Source organism: Mirounga angustirostris, unplaced genomic scaffold, assembly GCF_029215605.1.
Source record: "Mirounga angustirostris isolate CCGP_5_RB_7025 unplaced genomic scaffold, mMirAng1.0.hap1 SCAF_5, whole genome shotgun sequence".
NCBI lineage: Eukaryota > Metazoa > Chordata > Mammalia > Carnivora > Phocidae > Mirounga > Mirounga angustirostris.
In genome coordinates this window covers 127058921-127076726 of record NW_026991713.1, presented here as the reverse complement: position 1 = coordinate 127076726, position 17806 = coordinate 127058921, and the positions used below count along the sequence as shown (strand labels likewise).

At 39.7% G+C, this 17806-nt stretch overlaps 1 long non-coding RNA gene across 1 annotated transcript in view; it reads left to right on the top strand.

Annotated features, from left to right (window-relative positions):
* Positions 1-8486, top strand: part of LOC135364501 (uncharacterized) — a 32181-nt gene extending 23695 nt beyond the window's left edge. The window contains exon 5 of the long non-coding RNA XR_010411705.1: positions 8409-8486. This is a non-coding gene — a long non-coding RNA (uncharacterized LOC135364501). The remainder of the gene's footprint in view (positions 1-8408) is intronic.
* Positions 8487-17806: the final 9320 nt, after the last annotated feature.

Sequence of the window (17806 nt, the reverse complement as noted above, 5' to 3'; positions counted from 1 at the left end):
ATGAAAATAAATTTTTTTTTAAGGGAGAGAGTGCATGCACAAGCAGTGGGAGAGGGGCAGAGAAAGAGGGAAAGAATCCTAAGCAGACTCTGAGCTGAGCAAGGAGCTGATATGGGGCTTGATCCCATGACCCTGAGATCATGACCTGAGCTAAAATCAAGAGTCAGACGCTTAACCAACTGAGCCACCCAGGCACCTTGGAAATGAAAATTTTAAATCCCATTTACAGTAATGTCAAATTTAACAACATTTAGGAAGAATTTAGCAAAAGATATGCAAGACCCCTATCCTGGAAACTACAAAATTCCTTTGAGAAAAAAAAAAACAAAACTCCAGAAATGGAGAGAGATACCATATTGAAGAATTGGAAGACCCAATATTGCCAGTGTGTCACTTCTCCCCAAATTGATTTCAATCCAACCAGGCGTTTTTGTAGAAATTGACTAGACAATTGTATTTTCGTAGAATTGCAAAGGACTTAAAATATTCAAAGCATTCTTGAAAAAGAACAACATTAAAGGTGTTCCTCAATTGTTTAGTGATCATGGGCTGTCCTTTTACCTACAGAAATAGATATTAAAAAATAATAATTAGAAGCTTAATGTGTATGAATAGGGCTGTTGTCTGGTGGGCTTCGCTGGAGGGTAATTGTCAGACACAGTTGTTTTATAGGAATACCACCAAATGCAAATGTCTCTGCACATTTTCTCCAGGAGGATAGGGGTAGGTGAAGGGTGGTGATGTGGTGCAGTGGTGGTTGGTGGTACACGCTTGGGAGATGATAGTGGGAAAAGGGACCTTGGATGGTATCATTCACTATGCAGACTTTCATGCAAAAATGTTTCAGGGACATTTCTTCATTGCCTTCCACTACAATGTTTAGTGTCCATGGCCAGAGTGTAGGGTTAAACTTCTCCAAAAATACAGTGAACCTCTTATCCCTTCTGTGGGTTGGTAGAGGAGTTTATGGAGTATGGGAGAGATTTTTTTCATAGACACTTTAATCCCATTCTCACACCCACCTTCTGTCTTATTTGGTGCCTCTAACGTCCAGGCCTTCCCAGGGTTCTTTTAGGTGAATTGGATTGCTTCTTGTTGGCATGCTATTGCCAACAAGTCTGGATGTGGGTTTTTTTAACTTTCTCCTGTCTTGCTAAGAAAATTTCCACTCTATCATCTGTTTTCCATTTTCCAGAATTTCATTGATAATACTTATCTGTTGTTTCCTTCCCTTTCCTTCTCTCTCTCTCTCTTTTTTTTTTTTTTGTGGCTTTGCATTTTTTTAATTCTTTACTATTATTTTTGTTTAGTTTCAGGAGTGAGCAGGTAAAAATACTTCTTTAATTTGATCTTTAGTTTAATCTACCATGAAAAATTAGAAATCCTTCTGAGCTTTCCTAAAAGGTATTATAATTTGGAGTGGTAGAGAGTTGAGGGGAGGGTATCACAATTGGTGAGAGATGCTGCAGATGGAGAGAGGGGACAAATACAAAAAATATGTAGATATCATTTTTTAACCCAATCCTATTACTTTATATTCTTGACTATACAGCCCCAATTAACCTAAGTATTTAATCATTCTACTATTCAAAGAATGTAAAAAAATTTTCTTTCTGCACAAACACATGTGGATTATTGTAAAATAATATGTTTTACTGCTGCTCAAAAATCAATTCTTCCTCAACAGAATATTAGCAAATCAAATCAAACAATGAATAAAAAATGATACACCACAACCAAGTGGGATTTATTCCAGTTACACAAGGCTAGTTCAACATTTGAAATCAGTTAATGTAATCCATCACATCAACAGGCTAAAGAAGAAAAATTATCTGCATATTGATAGATGCAGAAAATCTGACACTTATTCATGGTAAAAACTCTCAAAAACTAGGAATGGAGGGGAACTTCCTTAACTTTATAAAGAATATTAAAAAACCTACTCAACATTATACTTAATGTTGAGAAACCAGATACTTTCCTAATTGATTGGGAACATGACAAAAATGTACTCTCTCGCCATGCCTATTCAACCTCATACTTGAAGTCATAACTAATGGAATAAGACAAGAAAAGGGGGGAAAGATAAACAGGTTGAGAAGGAAGATATAAAACAGTCTTTGTTGCAGATGACATGACTGTCCATGTAGAAAATCTCAACGAATCAACAACAAAAAAATACCAGAAGCTAAGTGGTCATAGCAAGGTTGCGAGATACAAGGTTAGTATATAAAAGTCAACTGAGGGGCACCTGGGTGGCTCAGATCATTAAGCGTCTGCCTTCGGCTCAGGTCATGATCCCAGGGTCCTGGGATTGAGCCCCACATCGGGCTCCTGGCTCAGCAAGGAGCCTGCTTCTCCCTCTCCCTCTGCCTCTCTCCCTGCTCATGCTTTCTCTCTCTCTCTGTATCTCTGTGTCTCAAATGAATAAATAAAATCTTAAAAAAAAAAAGTTGGGGCGCCTGGGTGGCTCAGTCGTTAAGCGTCTGCCTTCAGCTCAGGTCATGATCCCGGCGTCCTGGGATCGAGCCCCGCGTTGGGCTCCCTGCTCTGCGGGAAGTCTGCTTCTCCCTCTCCCAGTCCCCCTGCTTGTGTTCCCTCTCTCACTGTGTCTCTCTCTGTCAAATAAATAAAATCTTAAAAAAAAAAAAGTCAATTGACTTTTTAGGAACTAGCAATAAGCAAGTGGAATTTGAAATTAAAAACATAATACTATGTGCATTAGCACCAAAATTGAAATAGAGATCAAAGAAGATCTAAGTGATTGGAGAGATAGTCCATGCATATGGGTAGGAATATACAGTATGTCAAGATGTCAGTTCTTTTCAACTTCATCTATAGATTTAATGCAATCCTAATCGAAGAATAGAGAGTCCAGAAATAAATCCACACAAATATAGTCAAGTCATCTTAGACAAAGTAGCAAAAGGCAACTTAATGGATAAATAATAGTCTTTTCACCAAATGGTGCTTGAACAACTGGATACTCACATGCAAAAAATGAATTATACACTATTCACAAAAAGTAACTCAAAATGAATTATAAACTTGAATATACAGAACTCATAGAAGATAAAATAGAAAATCTAAGTGACTGGTTTTGGTGATGACTTTTCAGATAAAGCACCAAAAGCATGATCCATGAAAGAAAAAATTGATATGTTGGACTTCATTAAAATTAAAAAAACTTCTCTGCAATGGACACTGTTCGGAGAATGAAGTAAGCCAAAAATTGAGAGGAAAATCTTTGCAAAATACATATCTGATAAAGGACTGGTATCCAAATATGTAAAGAACTCTTAAAACTCAGTAAGAAAACAAACAGCTCAATTTTTTTAATGGACAAAAGATCTGAACAGTCATGTCACCAAAGAAGATACACAAATGGCCAATAATTACATGAAGAGGTGTTCAACATCGTATATCAAAAAGGAATTGCAAATTAAAACAATAAGAGGGGCGCCTGGGTGGCTCAGTCGTTAAGCGTCTGCCTTCGGCTCAGGTCATGATCCCAGGGTCCTGGAATCGAGCCCCGCATCGGGCTCCCTCCTCAGCGGGAAGCCTGCTTCTCCCTCTCCCACTCCCACCGCTTGTGTTCCCTCTCTCGCTATCTCTCTCTCTGTCAATAAATAAATAAAATCTTTAAAAACAACAACAACAAGATACCACTATACATCGCTATACATCTATTAGAGTGGCCAAAATCCAAAACACTGATAACACCAAATGCTACTGAGTATGTGGAGCAATAGGAACTTGGTGGTGGGAACACGAAATAATACGGTGAGTTTGGAAGACAATTTAGCAGGGTTTTTTTTGGCATTTTGTTTGTGTCTGGTTTGTATTTTTTATAAAGCTTGAACATACTCTTACCATATGATCCAGCAGTCATGCTCCTTGGTATTAAATGAGCTGAAAATTTAACATTCACACAAAAATCTGCACACTGTTTATAGCAGCTTTATTCATGATTGCCAAAACTTGGAAGCAAACAAGATGTCTTTCAGTAAGTGAATGGATAAATGGACTGTGGTACATCCAGACTGTAGAATATTATTCAGTGATGAAAAAGTAATGAGCTATTAAGCCACAAAAAGACACGGAGGAGACTTAACTGCATATTGCAAAATGAAAGAAGTCAATCTGAAAAAGCTACATAGTGCATGATTCCAACTATGTGACATTCTTGGAAAGGCAAAACTATGGAGAAAATAATATCAGTTGTTTCTAGGGATCAGAAGGTGGGAGGAAAGAATGACTAGGTGAAGCACAGGGATTCTTAGGACAATGAAACTATGATACTGTAATGGTGTATATGTCATTATACATTTGTCAAAACCCATAGAATATACAACACAAAGTGTGAACCCTACTGTAAATTTGGACTTTAGATAATCATAATCTATCAATATTGGCTCATCAGTTCTGACAAATGCACTATACTAATGCAAGGTGTTAACAATGGAGGAAATGGGGCAGAGGGGAGAGGGGGTATCTGGGAACTCCGTACGCTCTGCTGATTTTTCTATAAACCTAAAACTGCCCTAAAAAGAAAGAAAGTCTATTATTTTACATATGTATACATATTTTTTTACGTAAACTACACCCAGCGTGGGGCTTGAACTCACGACCCCAAGATCAAGAGTCTCATGCTCTATGGACTGAGCCAGCCAGGCACCCTAATCTATTATTTAAAAAGAAATAAAGAGAGAAGAGGCTATTTAATAAAAAGCCAAGTCAATGAGGAGAGAGTCGTAGTGAAGGAAGTGGTGTTTACACATGTGTATATGTTAATCAAAACTCATTTAACCATACACTTAAGATCTATACATTTAACTGCATGTAAATTTTATCTCAATAAAAAAATCAACTCTCTATTATTATCTGTGCTTAATTTGGCTGTAGTCAACTAAATATATGATGCAACACTGAAAAATTTAAAGGAAGCAGGACTCAGCTATAAATAAGTGTTCTTGACCTTGAAGAGATGCTGCAGTGTTCTTGAGCATCATGAATAGGTGGAGAATGGCTTTCTCAAATGTATTTCCTTGTGTAGCTAGTCTTCTTTCAGGTTAGTGAATATGTTGAGGGGGAAATTTTAGCTCCAGCTCTCATTCCTCTGTGGCTTTTTTCTGATGCCTCATTATATCTTTCCTTTTGGATTTAATCAGAAGGGAATTGCCACCTCAGGTTTGAGCCCACACGTGGCAGAAGTCTTGGTAGAGAAGCATTGGTGTGAACTTGAACTCTTGAAGGAAGTGAGGGGTCTGCTTAGGCAGAGAAATTGGGATTCACAGCAGCAGGAGTGGCCATGATTTACTGGTGAATGCTAGTGAACAAGAAAGAGGCAGAGCTGACCTGACTCAACAAGAGAAGGGTTGTATTCAGGATCCATGAGAGATAAGTACTTAAACATAAGAATGAGAAATGGATTTGTTTGAGTGGCTGTGATGGTTAATTTTATATTGGCCAGGCTATGGCGCCCAGTTGTTTGGTCAAACATGTTTAGAGGTTGTTTGTTCAATGACACTAGCATTTAAATTAGTAGAGTTTTGAGTCAAACAGTTACTCTCTGTAATAATGTGGGCCTTGCCCCGTCAGATGAGGGTCTTAAGAGAAAATGGCTGAGATTCCCCAAAGAGGAAGAAATTCTACCTCCAGGCTGCCTTTGCATCAGGACTGCAACATCGGGGCACCTGGGTGGCTCATTTGGTTGAGCGTCTGACTCTTGATTTTGGCTCAGCTCATAATCGCACAGTTGTGGGATAGAGCCCCGCATTGGACTCTGCGCTCAGCATGGAGTCTGCTTGAGATTCTCTCTCCCTCTGCCTTTGCCCCGCCCTCCACTCGTGTTCTGTCTCTCGAAATTAATAAATAAAATCTTAAAAAAAACCCCTGCAACATCAACTCTTCTTGGGCGCCATCCTGCTGGCCTGCCCTGCGGATTTTGGACTTGGCAGCCACAATTCCATGAGCCAATTCTTTAAAACCAATCTCTCTGTATATTCATATAGATGGTTGGTTCTGTTTCTCTGGAGAACCCAGACTAATACAATGTCTAATAGTCCACTGCCAGCTCTGAATTCCTCTTGCCTTCTTCTGCCCTCAACCCGAATCCACTTCTAGCTAATTCTCAATTTGTGGACAAATAGAAAATTTACATTGAGATATTGTTTATGTGAAGTTGATAGGGCATTATATATCTTTTTAACAATGATAATGCCTTCGGGCTAAAAGGTTGGTGGATTGTACCATACGTAGGCATCTGATTATCCATACATCGGTATGTGTTTTCACTTATTTGAGTTTTGGTTGGAGTGTCTTTCTGGATGTCAGTGTCTGCCAGCTGCAGATAGAGGGTGCTGACACCAGAAGGCTAAGTCTTTGTGATCTTGTAATAAATAGATCTTCTCAGTCCCTGGGTAGTACATTAAGAACCCAGGTCCGCTAGTTCCAGACATAGTCCACTGCTCTCAACCAGACATCTCATGTGGTGATTCCCCCAAAACCCGAATACTTACAAGCCTGCTTGCTGTTTTCAGGCAGACTTCCCTACTGTCCCGTACACGGGCCTGGTTTATACAACTGGGCTTCTCCCCTGGTTCCTTATTTGCACTCTAGTAATTTGGTAGTTCTGGAACCATGCCACAAAACAAGACCAATTTGGCTGGGCTCTGATCCCCTGTCTAGTTTATGTTGGCTCCTATACCCCTGGGTATCTGACACTGCTCACCCCACTCTAAGTCTCGTTCAACCTGGATAAACTTCTCTCGAACTTTGATTTCTGGTTCTGCTTGACTGTGTGTGTTACCACCCCTCAGTGACCATCAATGCCGTGTCCTTACTGGATAAGACCTCCTGGGTGGATCCAACTTGAACTGGACCCAAGGTTTTCTTGCTTCAGTGGACACTGTGACAAGCATTTAGGGACCCACTATTGTTCCTGGGTTGGTGTATTGTGAATCTAGTCCCATTGGCTCCAGTTTATTCCCTGGTTCCTGCCGGTTAGCCTTTGGGGGCCCAACACACTTTATGTTTTGGCCTGTAAGGGTTATAATAGAGTAGTCCAATCATACCATGTGGAAGACAGGCAAATAAGGATATTTTAAGTAGGACAGTGATATGATGAAAGTGGTATTTTAGGATAATTAATCTCTTAGTGTTATGCAGGACAGATTGGAAGCAAGGGAGACTGGCTAGCATGTTAATCTATTATTTCGGAGATGTGATGTTTAAGATTAGGCCTAGAGTGGTAGTGAATATAAGAAGAAGTAAAGAATCTTAACACTTAATGCCAATAAAATGCTATTTGCATAAAGATGTTCACTGCAGAATAATTTATAACAGCAAAAACTTGGAATGACCAAAATATCCATTGCAGAGGAATGATGTAAGTACATTTTGGTTGTAGCCCACTTCATGAAATCCTATATAGCTAACTAAATAAACTGTTAAGAAGGCTATTAATCAAAATGTAAAAGTGCCTATGATGTAATAGGAAAAAAAAAGCAGGATACTAGAAATGCAAACTGGTGCAGCCACTGTGAGAAACAGTATGGAGTTTCCTCAAAAAATTAAAAATAGAATTACCATATGATCCAGTAATTCCACTAGTAAGTATTTACCCAAAGAATACCAAAACACTAATTTGAAAAGATACTTGTACCCCTGTGTTTATTGCAGTATTATTTCCAATGGCCAAATTACAGAAGCTGCCCAAGTGTCCATTGATAGATGAACCGATAAAAAGCATGTGGTATATACATGCAATGGAATATTACTTGGCCATAAAAAAGGATGACATCTTGCCATTTGCAACAACATGAATGGATCTAGAGGATATAATGCTAACTGAAATAAGTCAGAGAAAGACAAATGCCATATAATTTTACTCATATGTGGAATTTAAGAAACAAAACAAACAAACGAGACAAACCAAAAAACAGACTATTAAATGTAGTAGAGCAAACTGATGGTTACCAGAGGGGAGGTGGGGGGCGGAATGAAGGAAATAGGTGAAAGGGAATTAAAGAGTACCCTTACCTTAATGAGCACTGAGTAATGTACAGAATTGTTGAATCACTATATTGTATACCTGAAACGAATAGAACACTGTATGTTAATTATACTGGAATTAAAATTTTAAAATGGGTACAAAATATGCACACAATTATTACAAAGTCTGTAAATATGCATATAAAATATGTACATAAGTTGTATGAAATGGTAACAATGATGGTGGTAGAGTTGGAATTATGTATGCTTTCATTTCTCTATTTTCCAAATTGCCATAACATGGTTATATTAGTTTTAAAGATTCTATAATTCCAGCTTCTTATTGAGACTAATTCTTTCTCTCATTTAAATGATTATTTTGACAAATCTATTGGTGTTCTCATGTCTCCTAGGTCCTGGAATGAACCTTGAGTGAGTATAAGCCTAGCCATTTTGAGAAAGTCGTCATTTCATTATCAAAAGTGGGTTTGACCATTGATGAAAAATAAAAACAAAGAAGCAACAACAACAAAAATATCTTTTTCCAGACACTCCAAGGCAGACCCACTTACTGAAAATCTCTGCATTGGATTTATATTGATTTCTAGCATAGCTGGGCTCTGGCGCTCTTCTGGATGACCAGGTGGCCACAATTTGTACTCACTTTCTCTTCCTCTTTGGCCGTGATGGGAATTAGTGTTGAAATCAGTAAGCCCTAACGATTGTCTCACTGACATGGGGTTCAGCTGTGCTTTTTTGTCCTCCAATACTGTTCTTCATTTTTACCTTGAGGCAGTGGTTGGTAAGATCATAGACTTTGAACTAAGGCAAATATGGGTTCAGATTCTAGGTCTTCTGCTCATAGCTGTATGACTGTGGACAAGTTACGTAATCATGCCATGTCTTTGTTTGCTCAGGGGTGATATTACTTACCTTTGGGGATTGGTAGGTAGTTGAAGCAAGGCAAAGGAAGAGCTATCCATAGAGCCATCACTCAGTTTTACCAAGATGCTGCCGAGGGAGAAGGGCTCTGGCCCCTGAGTGGATCCTGTAACTTCCACTCCCCCCTTTCAGGGGCGGTTGGGGCAGGGCTGTGCTCAAAGACCTTATGTTTTTGACTCAATGGATTCTGAAATATCATCTGCATTAATGACTCTCCTGGGACATTTGGAAGTCACTATGATCTAGTGCCCAGATACTGTTAGGCAGCTACAGAATTTATTGAGGATAATAATTTCCAGAGGAGGCTGGGGAAGTGGCACTCTTTGTACACTTAATAGTGGCAAAGATGAACAGATAAGTGAGTAATCCAGAAATAACCTCTGAATTTATATATAATAGCTCTCTGAACCCCCCTCCTCTGAATGCTCCCTTTTGTGGTATTTATTGCTTTACCACCACCTCTTCCTGCTATGATCCTGAACCTCTATGAGGTTTCTACCTCAAATTTTAGCACCTGTTCTCTATTACACACCCCAAAGACTCACCCCAGCAATCTTATATGAAGCCCCAAACAAGTGATTGGTGAGGTTGATGTAGCCACAGCCTCTAAGAATAGTTCTAACTCTGGCCCAATGGGCGGGGCCCAGACTGAAAGATGCTTAAAGGATACTCATATACAACCCAGAGGGCAACTCCATTTCTTAGTCAAGAATACCTAGATGGGTAACTCCAGGTCTATCCTGTCTGATAGGAGGGACATTTTGGAAGAGATTAACCTGTCTGTATCCTTAAACTGGCCAGCTACTCCTAGCACATGAGTCCAATTCTCAATGTAGATGAATTCCTGCTCGGATACATTGTGCACAGCTTAGAATGTCAAATATTTATTTCAGGATTGCATTCTGCTTTGGGAAGATATTTCTAATGCCTTTGGCTCTTGATCCCTTGCCCCGCCTCCTGTTTATGGGCATATACTTGTCCCTCTGATCTCATGCTTAACGTTGTCCTTGGGCATGAACTTTTAATTTCTCTTTACAATGACTTTGATTTACCCTTAGGATTACCTCTGCTTCTACCTCTTTGAATCAACGCTTATGCCTGGTTTAATCCTTCCCTCATAACACCTGACATTACCTTCTCATGGCAGGTATTTTCACCCTAGCCCTGTTAATAGGAACCACATACAAGAAACTAACATTTCAGTCTACCATCTACTGTAAGGACTATAACTCTCTGGCAATTTTCACCTCTTTTACCCCATAAAACCCGTCTAGTAACACTCAGGAGAAAAGTTTATGGAGAACAGAGTCAGAAACCATCCAGGTATGAACACTTTAAGACTGACAGGGTACTGGGGTGCCTGGGTGGCTCAGTCGTTAAGCATCTGCCTTCGGCTCAGGTCATGATCCCAGGGTCCTGGGATCAAGCCCCGCATTGGGCTCCCTGCTCGGCAGAGAGCCTGCTTCTCCCTCTCCCACCCCCCTGCTTGTGTTCCCTCTCTTGCTGTCTCTCTCTCTGTCAGATAAATAAAATCTTTAAAAAAAAAAAGACTGACAGGGTACAGCAAAAAGAGGTGTGGCGCGCAATTGGGAAGCTGTAAATAATACATTCATCTAACTGTCTTGCTCACGGACTCTGATCTCTGCACTTTGTTACCTATGTTTCTTCTCTATCTGTCTGTTCCTGACTCTAGCCTGTTTCCTCTTGGCTGGATCCATTAACTTGTTGGCTGTTCTTCTTGATTTACCTCCTCCACGTTTCATTTTTTTTTTTTAAAGATTTTATTTATTCATTTGAGACACAGAGAGAGAGCGAGCATGAGCAGTGGGAGAGGCAGAAGCAGGCTTCCCGCTGAGCCAGGAGCCTGATGTGGGGCTCAATCCCAGGACCCCAGGATCATGACCTGAGCCAAAGGCAGACGTCCAACCATCTGAGCCACCCAGGCACCCCTTCCACGTTTCATTTTGACAATAGCCCTTATTCTCTGTCCCTTACCTGTCCTCCATCCTGCCTCTCCAGTGTGGAATGATCAGTTCCTCCTCTACCAACTGCTACTCTTTTCCTTGTTTCAGGGTCTAGTTCTAATTGAAAACCTCACCAGAACTGACTAGAGCACCCCACTCCTGAGCACCCCAGCTCCATCCCATCAACAACAGATACCTTTGAATAGGACTAATACCCCCTATGGGGAATTTAGAAGAAAAGTGGTTAAGTTATAGGAGGAGGGGATGGGTGAAGCCAGGAAGAGCCATGGAGGGAGAGGAAGAATTGTAAGGTTATTCAGGTAATATTTGGGGGATAAAACATTTGAAATAATGAAGACAATGGTAAATGGAATTCTCTGAGAACAAAAGTAAAGTATGTGTAGGTGAGAGCTAAACATAGGAAAAGAAAATGGGTGTAATATTCAGAGGGGAGGTGTGGCAGGAGTGAGCACCAGGAAGGTGAGATACAGGGCCATTCCAAGATGAAATGATAAAGGTGGGCAACTAAAACATTAAGCAGATGGCTCCCATTAAAGGGCACGGTCATAGTTCTTATCTTGAAGAAAGGGATATTCTAAAGTTTATTTATTTATTTATTTTAGTAATCTCTACACCCATTGTGGGGCTCGAACTCACAACCCTGAGATCAAAAGTCACATGCTCTTCTGACTGAACTAGGCAGATGCCCCCAAGAAAGGGATATTCTAAAAGATGGCTTAAATAAGTACAAAAATAACCATACAACAGGGCAGACTGTTAACCACAGTTAAGTACAAATAAAAGGTAAGGGGGTATAGAGGAAAGGATGCCGTGGCAGTCAACACTTAGTGCTGTGCCTGTGTGGAATATATACTCAACAACACCATTTCAGGAGAAAAGCTGACATTGGAAAGGGTACACATGTGCTTTTGAAATTGCGTAGCTGATGTTTAATTCTCTACTAGTGTTTCTCAACAATGGATGCACATAAGAACCCCCTGGGAAACTTTTAGAATCACTGATATCCAGACTCCACATTCAGAGATTCTGGGTTAATGGGTCTGGAGTAAGGCCTGGGCATTAGTATTTTTCTAAAGCTCCCAGATGAGGGCGCCTGGGTGGCTCAGTTGGTTAAGCGACTGCCTTCGGCTCAGGTCATGATCCTGGAGTCCCAGGATTGAGTCCCACATCGAGTCCCACATCGGGCTCCCTGCTCGGCGGGGGGTCTGCTTCTCCCTCTGCCCTCTTCCCTCTCGTGCTCTCTGTCTCTCATTCTCTCTGTCTCAAATAAATAAATAAAATCTTTAAAAAAAAAAAAAGCTCCCAGATGATTCTAATGGTCAGCCAGGTTGAGAAACCTCTGGTCTATGTGTATATATATATATTTTTTGAAAGATTAAGGGGCTTAGAATCAAAGGATAGAAACACAAATTTGGGAAATAGGAGGCAGAGATTCTAGATTTAGCACTAATGCCCATTAATACATCTTGGGTAATTTCCTGTCAGGGGCACCTGGGTGGCTCAGTTAGTTGAGTGTCTGACTCTTGATTTTGGCTCAGGTCATGATCTCAGGGTCATGAGATTAAGAGCCCAGCATTGGGCTCAGGTGCTGCTCAGTATGGAGTCTGCTTGTCCCTCTCCCTCCCCCTCTGCCCCCAGCTCGGGCTTGCTCATACACACTCTCTATCTCTCTAAAATAAATAAATAAATCTTTTAAAAATTTTTCTTTCATCAATACAATTAAAAAGTGGTATATAAACTCAGGGTAACATATTGTTTCTGTCCCTTGTCTCTCTCAGGAGTTTGGTGAATTAAACTTGGGAATTTTTCAGTAGGCAGTTACTATGTAAATACATTTAAATACTATAATCAATCAAAGGAAAATCGTGTTTTTTTTTTTTTTTTTTTTTTTTACTTTTTAAAAATTGAGGATGGGGCACCTGGGTGGCTCAGTTGGTTACGCATCTGCCTTTGGTTCAGGTCATGATCCCAGGCTCCTGGGATTGAGTCCCACGTCGGGATCCCTGCTCAGTGGGGAGTCTGCTTCTCTCTCTGCCCCTAACCCCTGCTCATGCTCTCTCTCTCTCTCTCACTTCACCTCTCTCTCTCTCAAATAAATAAATCTTTTAAAAAATGAGGTATAATTGACATATGACAGTTTCAGGTGTATCATGTTATTTTTGGTAACAAAAATCTGTTATGATTAAGAGTCCATTTATCGTATTAATTTATGCATTTTGACATCCGTCATCTCATTTGTTTCTCTCAAAATCTTTGCCGGTTAAGTATTACCTTTATTTTGCAAATGACTGACCTACAGTCACATCTCCTTATGTGGCAAAGCCACTCTCTATTTTTCTTTCTTCAGTCTTAGGTATCTTTATAAATCTTTGTTGACATGGTATGTTTTACAATGAGTTGGTAGCATTGGTTTTAATGTAAAGAGTAAAAACTATAGCCCTATTCAACCAATTGCCTAACTGATAGGATGATGGAACGGAAATAAAATATATTGTGGATAATTAAGTCAGGAGAAATTGGCATTTGCCATTGGCTGTTGCTAAGCAGATTAAAGACAAAAAACAGTAACAAACTACAATAAACTATTCAGGTTTTAGCATCATAACTGCTAAATAAATGTTGAAAGAATGAATAAATGAATGGGTGAATTTTAAAATACTTGTGGAAATGACCATAACGATACATAAAATCATTGAATACTTACATATGCCATGCACTATGTTTAGCCCTTTACATGAATTATCTCTCCCTCTCTCTCTCTCTCTTTTTAAGATTTTAAGTAATATCTACACCCAGTGTGGGGCTTGAACCCACAAGTCCAAGATCCAGAGTTGCATGCTCCACTGACTGAGCCAGCCAGGTTGCCCCTGTGTTATCTCTTTTTAATCAACACTAATTCTTTTAGGTTGTTATTATTATTATTCCTCATTTGACAGATGAAGAAACTGAAGTCCAGAAACAGATTAATTATAGTGCTCATGCTCTGTCCCTTAACTAAGGTCCCCAACGTCTTTAGCTACCGAATTTCATAACGCAATTGCCTGACCCTACTGTTCCTTGAGCAAGCCAGGCCCAAGCACATCTATTTGTCTATTCTGTTTGTGGTGCCACCTGCTGGAGATGGGACCTGCTCTTGTTACCTTTCCCAACCACTATCTCTTCCAGCCATTTCTAGTAGACTTCCTGTTCCTGTCCGCACTGCTTGCTGGGGAACCTCTTCAGCCTTAAGTGGGGACAGGAATACGTGGCCACAGGGCTGATAATTTCATACATAACATGGAGACTCTGGCCCAGGGCATGGATTCCAGTCCTCTGGATTCTGCCTTTTGGCTCTCATCTCTTCGGTCTTAGCCTTGTCAGCCACAACAAAAACCTGTGCCTCCTCTGTCCAGCCATTCTGCAGTTTATTGATTCTGTGGAAGCCATCAATTATAAGGTGCACCATTAAGAGAAATTTACTATTAAGAAAAATAAACACACCCAAATATTATTTTATTTTTATTTATTTATTTTTTTAGAGAGGGGGTGAGGGGGGTTGTGCAGAGGGAGAGGGAGAGCGAGAATCTTAAGCAGCTTGCACATCCAGGGCACAGCTGGATGCAGGGCTCGATCTCACAACCCTGAGATCATGACCTGAGCCCAAATCAAAAGTCGGACACTTAAGTGACCAAGCCACCCAGGTGCCCCATAAACACACCCAATTATAATGACATGATGTCACCAATTGAGAGATGCATCCCTGTTTCAGAGAAGTTAAAATGTGTAAAAAAAAAAAAAGCATCTTAAAATTGATGAAATAGAGTATATGAATGTGTTCTGAATGATTTTTCTGACACTTAGAGGCTGTTCATAACCAGCTTTTCTCATGACCACTGCTATTGCCAACTTGCAGTGTTTGTCCCTTGTTTTAGATGCTGTGAACTGTAGCAGCTTTTGTCACAAATAGGGCTTTCCTCGAAAAATTGGTGAAGTGTGTATATTTTGGGGTGTGGTGGTTCATACAGGAGAAGAGAATGGTAGAGTGTGCTAAGGAATGGATGCAATCAGAATGTGGGATATACCAGATGATAGGGAGTTCAGGGAGGTTCTAGAAGTATCTCTTTTACCACCTCATGATGTGTAATATTTCCATCCCCCCAAAAAAGTTCCTTCCTGCCCCTTTGTAGTCAGTTGCCAGTCCAAACCCCAGCTCCTGGCAGTCACTAATTGGCTATAACTATAGTTTTAACTTTTTAAGAATTCCTGTGCATGGAGGGGCACCTGGGTGGCTCAGTTGGTTAAGCATCTGACTCTTGATCTCAGCTCAGGTCTTGATATCAGGATGACTTGATCTCAGGGTTGTGACTTCAAGCCCCACATTGGTGTCCATGCTGGGTGTGGAGGCTACTTAAAAAAAAAAAAAAAAAAAGATTTCATGGGCATGGAATCATGCGGTGTATGGTATTTTGTGTCCAAGATATTTCACTTAGCATAATGTTTTGAAACTTTTTCATGTCGTTGCATGTCTCAGCTGTTAATTCCCCTTTATTGCAGAATAGGACTCCTTTGAATGGATTGTACCGCAATTTATTTATCCATTTATCAGTTGGTATACATTTGGGTTGTGCCCCAACCCAACAGGGGCACAATTCAGTCTTTCACCATTTAATATGATATTAGCTATAGGTTTTTTGTAAATGCTCTTTTTCCGAGTTTGCTGTCTTCTGCTGTGGGTGTTGGATTTTGTAAAATGCTTTTTTCCTCTGTCACTTAATATAGTCACATGCTTTTTCTTCTTTAGCCTATTGATATGGTGGATGACACTGATTGATTTCTGGATGTTGAACCACACCCTTGCATACCATTTCATTAAGGTATGTAATTCTTTTTATACATGGTTGGATTGAATTTGCTAACCTTTTGTTAAGGAATTTTGCATCTTAAGTTTATGAGACATGTTGGTTTGTTGTTTTCTTTTTCTGTACTGTCTTTGGTTTTGGTATCAGGGGAATGCTGGCCTCATAAAATGAGTTGGGAAGTGTCACCTCCTTTTCCATTCTCTGAAAGAAACTGTCCAAAATTTGTGTTAATGCTTCTTTAAATATTTGGTAGCTTCTCCCGTGAATCTATCAGGGCCTGCAGAGTTCTGTTTATATCCCACAGATTTTTATACCTGTGCTCTGTTTTTCATTCAGTTCAAAATACTATCTAATTTCCCTTGTGATTTCTTCTTTGATTCTATGGGTTATTTATAAGGGTGTTTAATTTCCAGGATTTGGGGATTTTTCTAGATGTCTTTCTGTTATTGATTACTAGTTTAGTTTGTTATCAGAAAACATACAGTACATGGTTTTAATATTTTTAAATTTATTGAGACTTGTTTAATGTCCCAGAATATGATCTGTTTTAGTGCGTATTCCAAATGGACTTTAAAAGAACATGTAGGTAGGGGCACCTGGCTGGCTCACTTGGTAGAGCATGTGACTCTTGATCTTGGGGTTATGAGTTCAACCTCCATGTTGTGTGTAGAGCTCACTTTAAAAAAATAAATAGGGGTACCTGGGTGGCTCAGTCGTTAAGCATCTGCCTTTGGCTCAAGTCATGATCCCAGGGTCCTGGGATCGAGCCCCACATTGGGCTCCCTTCTCTTCGGGAAGCCTGCTTCTCCTTCTCCCACTGTCCCTGCTTGTGTTCACTCCCTCGCTGTGTCTCTCTCTGTCAAATAAATAAATAAGATCTTAAAAAAATAATAATAATAAAAATAAAAAATAAATAAGGAGCACATATGCATTCTGAAGTTCAGGGTAGATTGTTCTATAAATTTTAATTAGCTCATGTTAGTTTTGATAGTGTTCAAGCCTACTGTATTCTTAATGATTTTCTGTCCATTTATTCTATCAATTCCTGATAGTAATGTATGGAAGTCTCTACCTATAATTTTGGACTTGTTTACTTCTTTCAATTCTAACAGTTTTTGCTTCATGTATTTTGATGCTATGTTATTAAATACATACACATTTAGGATTGCCTATCCTCTTGTTACTTCAACATCTTTATCATTATAAAATCTCTCTTGCTCCCAGGGCGCCTGGGTGGCTCAGTCGGTTAAGCGACTGCCTTCGGCTCAGGTCATGATCCTGGAGTCCCAGGATCGAGTCCCGCGTCGGGCTCCTTGCTCAGCAGGGAGTCTGCTTCTCCCATTGACCCTCCCCCCTCTCATGCTCTCTCTCTCTATCTCATTCTCTCTCAAATAAATAAATAAAATCTTTAAAAAAAAAAATCTCTCTTGCTCCTTAATAATATTCCGTATTCCAAAGTTTACTTAGTCTGATATTAGCCACTCCCAATTCTTTTTATTAATGGCAGCATGCATATATCCTTTCCCATCCTTTTATCTTTAACTTATTTGTGTTTTTATATTTAAATTAGGATTCTTATGGATATCATATAGTTGGGTCTTTTTTTTTTTAATCCACCTGATAATATCTACTTTTCAATTATACTGTTTAGGCAATTTATATTTAATGCAATTATTGATTGATTGATTTATTTATTTATTTATTTTTTTAAGATTTTATTTATTTATATGACAGAGAGAGACACAGCAAGAGCGGGAACACAAGCAGGCGTAGTGGGAGAGGGAGAAGCAGGCTTCCAGCGGAGCAGGGAGCCCGACGCGGGGCTCGATCCCAGGAATCTGGGATCGTGACCTGAGCCGAAGGCAGACGCTTAATGACTTGAGCCACCCAGGTGCCCCAATGCAATTATTGATTTAAATAGTTTGTTACCTTTCTTTTATTTTTTAAAATTTTATTTATTTATTTATTTATTTATTTTTAAATTTTTTTTAAAGATTTTTTTTTTTATTTATTTGACAGAGAGAGACACAGCGAGAGAGAGAACAC